General features: G+C 48.1%; 1 long non-coding RNA gene across 1 annotated transcript; it reads left to right on the plus strand.

Annotated features, from left to right (window-relative positions):
- The first annotated feature begins 2,027 nt into the window (after nucleotides 1-2,027).
- LOC103629145 (uncharacterized) lies at nucleotides 2,028-4,106 on the plus strand. Its single transcript, XR_554165.1, has 3 exons — nucleotides 2,028-2,151; nucleotides 3,312-3,419; nucleotides 3,765-4,106. It is a non-coding gene; the product is annotated as an uncharacterized lncRNA (long non-coding RNA).
- The last annotated feature ends 3,393 nt before the right edge of the window (nucleotides 4,107-7,499 follow it).

The following is a 7,499-nucleotide window of genomic DNA, read 5'->3' on the forward strand; positions in this document are numbered from 1 at the left end:
CTAGGCTAGTCTCCGAGCCTCTAGTGCCCTGCCGTGGCCGGTCTGCTCGTCTCCGGCGAACTCTCGCCGCGGGACCGAGCGGCGCCACCGCGTTTAGGTCCGGCCCCCAGCCGTTAGATCTCGGGCGTCCGTCCGAGATCGGGCGGTTTAGGTTTCATCTATGCGGATCTGATCGCAGCCCTTCGATCTGGATCCGGCCGCTCTCCCTTCTCCCCCTCACCCGTGTCTCTGTCCCTGGGCCCGGCCGGTTAGCCCGCCCTGACCCGTTGACGCCCTGGCCCCGCTTGTCAGTCGCGCCTGCGCGCCCGCGCAATCTAATCGCAGCCATCGGTTTCTGATCCAACGGTTGAGGGAGCCCGATACCCCTTCGCGTGGTTGTTTTGCTTAAGAACCCCCCTAGTTTTAGGAAATCAACCCGCTGTCCTCTGTTTTAGCACATAGGCCCCTAGTTTCTTTAGAATAACCCCCTAGATTTTTATTTAATCACAGATCTAGCACTAATTTCATATTTCAAACTTTAAAACTTGTTTGTTTCATATCTTTTTCATATGAACTCCAAATTTAGTGGTTCAAATTGCAAAATGTTCACAAGATTATTCTCTATTCAAATAAAATATGATCAACTGTAATCTGTATACTTCAATTTTACACTTAGAATATAGGATTAATGTTTATGTTAGTTTATTTATTTGATGAAATAAATAAAATGAAAGCCTTAGGAGTTAAAATATATTTAAGCTTGTGAGATTAGTGTTATGCAATACATGGATTTATTCTTTGGCTTAACCTTTAGACCTTAATGACATAAATGGAATTAGGAATGTAATTATGGATAACTCTTAAAAGATAATCAAATCTCTACTAATCCTTAAGGGTGGACGGAGGGCGTCCACCACCGCACCGTGCCCCCGCCCGCAATTTTGGGCCCCCGCGCGCGTCTTCCTTCCGCCCGCGAATCACGCCCCGCGCGCGTCGCCCTCACCGCCGGGTAATCCCGCCCGCGCCAGGCACCCCGCCCCCCTCCCCCGCGCGTCGTGATGCCCGTCGTCGTGTAAGTGAACCGCGCAAGCCACCCCGCAATGCCCGCATGCCTTCACCACGCCTCCGCCCGCCCTCGCCCTCCCATCCGCGACCTCTGCCAGTTTCTTCTCGCCCGCACCCCCACCTGCGAGGTCGTGCCCCCGGTCGAGCGCCCCCGCCTGACGTTCCCCTCTCCCCGCAGCCCACGCCCACGCCGCCAACGCCGCTCAACTAGCTTTCGCGCTCCCCTGGCGTGCAACAGCTTTCGCGCTCCCCCTACCCCCGCCATGCCCACACTAGATCTGCAAAACATCTGCCGCTGGCACACTCCTCAGGTGCGGCGGCTGCACCTGCAGAGCCGGTTTGTCACCAAGCTCGGGGGGAGTGGCTCGTGGCAGTCGCCTCAACGTCGTCCTCCGTGCCGTCCGGCGAGGTGTCGTCACCCCAGATCTGGATCCCGCCCCTGTCATCGGCGTCTCCTCCCTCGCCCGCCCGAGACCCGCGTGTCGATGTCGCCCAATCCGCATCCCTCGCTCTGCCCGCCTCGACGCACGTGGGTTCGCCTCCAACGCTGACCTGACTCGCTCGCCTTCACCTCTGCCCATGGCGCCTTCAAGCCCCCCCCCCATGGTGGATGCGCGACGCAACGCAGAGGTCTTGCAACGAGCCAGCGTGTTCGTTCAAGGATGAGAGGGAGAAAAGCGGATTCATCCCCGCTAGGCTTCAGGTCAGGTGCGTGCGCATACATCCATCCGCCACCCTTCACCCACTCTTCTTCTACCGGCGGTTCCCTCCACCCGCTCTTCTGCCGGTGGTTGTGATGTTTGATTTGGTTAGATCACTCTATGTATTGTTCTTCTGTCGATTGACATGTCTCGCCTATTCGAATTCCATTCTGCATATCTCCCCTCTTTGAATTCCAGCGTTTAGGGTACATGTTTCGTCCAGATCTGACCCCTACAAGTGGGCGTGGTTTATGATCCTAAAGCAATAGAATGTTGCTCTACAGGTGCTCTGACATTAGCTAGTGTTTTGCTTTATCTGAAGAAGTTAGGTGGAGGAGTAGTGTTCAGTGGGTGGGTGCCTTTCAGTTCATCAGTCACTGAGAGGATTTCACCTGAAGCGAGGAAGGTAATCAATATTTTCATCCATTTGTATCTTCTTTTTAGTTTATATTAATCTGCAATCATAAGGCCTAATAATTATAGATATATATAGGTAGGTAAATTTGCTGAATGACAAGACTAGATCTTTGGTACCTTACCGTCACCTTTTGTCTGAACTAACTCAATTGTTTATACCTATGCTGGTGTGGCCACCCCCATGAGCAATAGTGTACTTAAAGATTCTTTCCAGTTTAGTTCGATTGCAGAAGCTTGGCGGGAACATATAGCACTGATTATGATCAGTGTTGTGTACTTTTATTTTCATATTATCTGCATTATGGACGAACCTTACATATAAAGTGTGATGCAAGTAGGTTCAAGTTGAGGTTAAAGGAATATATGCCCCCATCTTAGGTCTTTGGAGATAAGAATTAAGATAGGCAAAAAGGCTACTTGCAAATGGCTAATATAATAGATTGAACGTTGGAAACAAGGGGATTCTATAGAATACGATCTTGCCAAAGAAGAGGAGTTCAGGGGAATATATGCTTATTTGAATTCATAACAGCTAATTAACTGATCTGTTGGTAGATGTGGTTCTGAAGCTATGTATGCTTATTTGGTTCTTGCTATTCTTATGGAGCTTGCAGCCCTTGGTCTTGTGCTTTTCTCTTATTTACTCTAGGAATTATGATTATTATTGTACATATAGTTATATATATAGTCAGTAAGGCCTTCCACTTTTGTTCCCCTGAAAGAAGGATCAAACATCGCATGATAGAAATTAGATTACACATCTAATTTTGTATTCTGTAACACGTCTGTATGCATAGCATAAATTCTGCAGGAATTTTACTCTTGAGATGTTTCTTCACAGCTATCATAAACTTGTCAACGTTATGTTCTCTTGCATCAACTATTGCATCAAGAAAAGCCAATACCCGATTAGGATGATAATAAAATTTTTGGATAAAATCAGGGAGATTTTGAAGACACCTGTTTGAGTTGAAAAAACTAGCAAACAAATTCTCGCCATGCGACAGATGCACTTACTGTGCATTCGGTCGACTTTGAAGAAATTTAGATGAGCTCTTTGCTGTAGAAATATAACTTTGAAAGCAAATTTGATTTTTTTAATATGGTCATTACCTTATTTGACTATTCTCGTTCTTTCAGCATTTCCAGACCCCGTTTCTTTGGTCACATGGAATGGCTGACAAAGTAGTATTGTTTGAAGCTGGCTAGGCTGGTCCACCGTTTTTGCAAAGCGCGGGTGTTAACTGTGAATTCAAGGTAGATTTCTACATGATCTTTCATTGTCTATTTGAGCCCTGAATTGCCAGTCTCCGGTGGCGCGGTCTCCGGTGGGTAGGGAAGGGGGGACCGCGCGGTGGGGAAGTGGGGAAGAGAGTGGCGCCACTGCAAGATTGGCGGAGCAAGATTGGCGGAGCACGGAGAACGCACTGGCGATGGAAATAGGCGGACATCGTGGCGCGGCGACTGGGGGTGCGTGGAGGCAGAACCGTGCACCAGAGCCATGGTGTGGACGCCTACGGTCCGTTCTTAAGAAGTAGTAGAGATTTGAGCCCTGAATTGCCAGTACCCAAGATCTGAAGTTGTTCGCGTTGATATTTACAGGCATATCCAGATCTGGGCCATTCGCTTTCGCAGGAAGAGCTACTTTATCTTGAGTCGTGGATCAAGAGTCGTCTAAATGCCTCTCAAGAGAAGGACGGTTAACTGATTCCATCATGCTTAAGTGGCATTTATTTAGTATTTTTATTATACGATACACAAATCAACTACTGGTCCTGGAATTTGTTATTGGAATTTCCGATGGGTTATCGTTGTCGGGTGAATAAGGGCACATAGAACCGGGATCTTTTGCTGGCCATGGATGTTCTCAATGCACTTGTAACGGCCCTGGTATCTGACACTCTCCTACAATACAAGGGCTGCAGCTCTAGCTTGAATGCCTGGTCAACTAAACTGTCTTTGCCATGGATTAGCATGTTCGTTTGAAAGATCGAGATGGAAAGGAACATCAGTTTTCCCGGCTGCCACAAAAGTCCTGTACAGTAGGTGACCACTGACCATTTCAAGGCGCTCGAGGAGCAGTGACGTATTGATGGCAGCACACCTGAACTCCGCTGGGTGCTGAGTTCTGACGTATGATGGAGACCTGGAGTTGCCAGTTGCTGACATCTTTGTCTTTGTTTGTGGTGCTGAGCTGTGTGTCCGTTGATGCGTCGTCCATTGGTCTTCTTCCCCCGATCTACGAACGCGTAGAAATGCAAAACACGGTCTCAAAGATTCAGTAGTGAGGTTGGGAATTGTATTAATAGATTTGATAGTTAGGCTAGAAAGGGTGGGAGAGAAATGAAATTAGATTTAGCTCTATACCATGTGGAAAACTCTAACCCCTGAGTGGGATTAGAAATTGTATTAATAGACTCGTTAGTTAGGATAGATCTATTGTGGTAGGGACGAGAGGTTAATTACACAAGAAACAACGAAAACTCTAACGGGTACTTTAACAAGTAGTATAAACATGTATCATACAAATGGGCCATTTGGATCTATTTGGCGCGTAGGATCCTCTATAGAAATTAGAGATGAAAATGAAGGCAGTAATTGGCCCACACACATATATAATTCTAGGGTGCTTTACACAAATGGGCCATTTGGATCTATTTATTTTAAAATTTACTCAATAGAGTAACCTATTAGGTAAATGGACCATTTGAATCTATTTATTTTAAAATTTACTCAATAGAGTAACCTATTAGGTTCCAGCATTTTTGAAAGCTCGAAAATAAATATATCTCAATTTTATGTGGTAGAGTATGGAAAAAAGATTTTATATATCAATAGAATATATATTTCTACACAACTTATAAGATGCTCTTCGGCTTACTTTTCTATGATAAATATATAGCACATAAATATCTTCCATATATTACTAATATCTACTACTTCTTAAGAACGGACCGTAGGCGTCCACACTATGGCTGTGGTGCACGGTTCTGCCTCCACGCACCCCCAGCCGCCGTGCCGCGATGTCCGCCTATTTCCATCGCCAGCGTGTTCTCCGTGCTCCGCCAATCTCGCAGTGGCGCCACTATCTTCCCCACTTCCCCACCGCGGTCCCCCCTTCCCCACCCACCGGAGACCGTGCCATTCCCCCCTTCCCCGCCGTGGCCACCAGATCTGGCATGGCGCACACCTGAGATTGCGCTCTCCCCACCGGATCCGGCTTGGCGCACACTGGAGACCACGCCCTTCACCCTTTCCCACCGTGACCACCGGATCCCGTACACGCGTGCTCCGGCATGGCGCATCCATAGCGCGAACGCTCGGAATGGAGCAACGCGCGTCCATGTACCCACCGGAGACCGGGCCATTCACCACCGCAGTGCCCCCACCCTCATCATCCTTGCATCCCCCCGTCGCTACAGCCGCCAAGTTGGTCTGCAAGGAGGTCCCCGCCCCCCAAACAAAGTCAGCTCAAGGACACAAGATTCTGGATCTCAGGTGATTTATCTACATATGTCTAATACAACATATTCACTCTCCTGAAGTTTATTAGCATCTTACATAGTATTTATACTCCATGCAGCGAAAGGAAAAGATCCAAGGTACTGTGTGGGAGCTTGAACAAGGGATGCTTGCTAGCAACTCCTCATCAGCCAGTTCTGATGCTAAAACATGGCAGGCTTTCCCTGACACAAAGACTTAGGCCGGACCAAAGGTCGATCATGCAACTAATGGGAGCCAAAACATAACCAAGAACACAACATCAGGTGCTTCCCCCGATGCGTGGGGTTTTGGTACTGATAATTTTAGAACACCAGCAACAGCATTAAGCGCTACCACACAGATCAACAGGGCAGCTGCCCAACGGAGCTCATCCTAAAGATTTAACGCTGGTGTGGCCAAGGTAGAGCAGCCATCTGGATGGGCTGGTTTTTAACTTCAATCGACATGCGTTAACCATCATTCTTGTCAACATTTGCAATCTGTGCTACACAGCTGCTGTTGCCGATGTAGTTGTGATCTTTGACATCCACAGGGCATCAAAATCGGTTATTTTTAGTGTGTTCATCAATTTTGGTTGAGCCAACTTTGATATTGATTCATGAGATCACTTGAAATTACCCGTTGTTAATCTCTACTACTCCTTATGTTTGTATCGTAGGCATCCACATTCGAGGATGGTGCACGGTTCTGCCGTCGTGCTCCCTCCGTGCTCCATCCGTCCTCCGCGCTCGATCCTCGAATCCCGCGGCTCCATCCTCGAATCCATCGCTCCCTCCACGCTCCATCCGTCTCCCTCCGTGCTCCATCTGTCCTCCGCACTCGATCCTCGAATCCCTCTGTGCTCCATCCGTCTTCCGCCGCCTCTGTGGTGAACACGGGAAGAGTACGATGACCTGGTGCTGGCGATCTTGGCGTCGGTGGTGGGCAGTCAGGCCATCATAAGCAGGACCTTCTTCATCATCAATCAGAGCCAGTCTCGGAGCTGCTTCCCCAGGGTGAAAGTTGTGCACATGCCGCTGCAGCGGGACAACAGGTACTACGAGCGCAAAAACTTGCTGATGGTCATCAAGAACAACCCGTTGTGGCACCACCTTAGCATGGGCCTGGGCTATGATGACTCCAACTCCAACGATAGCGGCATGTCGCCTGGCTCGGACCGTGCGGACAACATAGAGGTCGCCACTGTGTCGCCGGCACCGGCGGTCGTCAAGAAGCAGGCGAGGTTCCGGGTGGCCTCACCCAGGAGCCCCGGCGTGGACGAGAACATGCTGGAGGAGCTGCACGAGCTGTGCGAGGCGCGGGAGGCCGGCACCACGTTCTTCATGGAGCACTCGGCATGTGGAGACCAAGCCCGGGTCGTCACTGCTCAAGAGGCTGACATGTGAATTTGATGGACGGATGTGTCCTCAATAATCGCTCGAGTGCTCAGTGAGCCATAATGTCGTGAAAATTCTATGTGCTTGTATGTTTCGTTTTCTTTTTATAAATCATACTGTAATGATATTTCTATAGGTGGAGGGTGATAAATGTATCAATTTATCTTTATGGTTAATAGTGTTGTAAAGATTTTGAACATGTTTGAATAATTACCCTATTTAAATTAAACCGTAGCATCGCACGGGCACGTACCTAGTTCCTAAATAAGAGTAGTTCACCTTATAATTTAATCTTTTCTTGTTTAGTTACTACTTAACCTTTTTGAGCTATGTTCCAAACACTTAGAGAGTAATCAGGTCTCCAATTAGGATTAGTCCATTTTATAACTTGATCTCATTCCCCTGTACTTAATACTATACCTTTTTGGGTTGTGTGCCAATGTTTGTTCATATGTGA

This window comes from Zea mays, chromosome 6 (genome assembly GCF_902167145.1).
Source record: "Zea mays cultivar B73 chromosome 6, Zm-B73-REFERENCE-NAM-5.0, whole genome shotgun sequence".
NCBI classification, from domain to species: Eukaryota; Viridiplantae; Streptophyta; class Magnoliopsida; order Poales; family Poaceae; genus Zea; species Zea mays.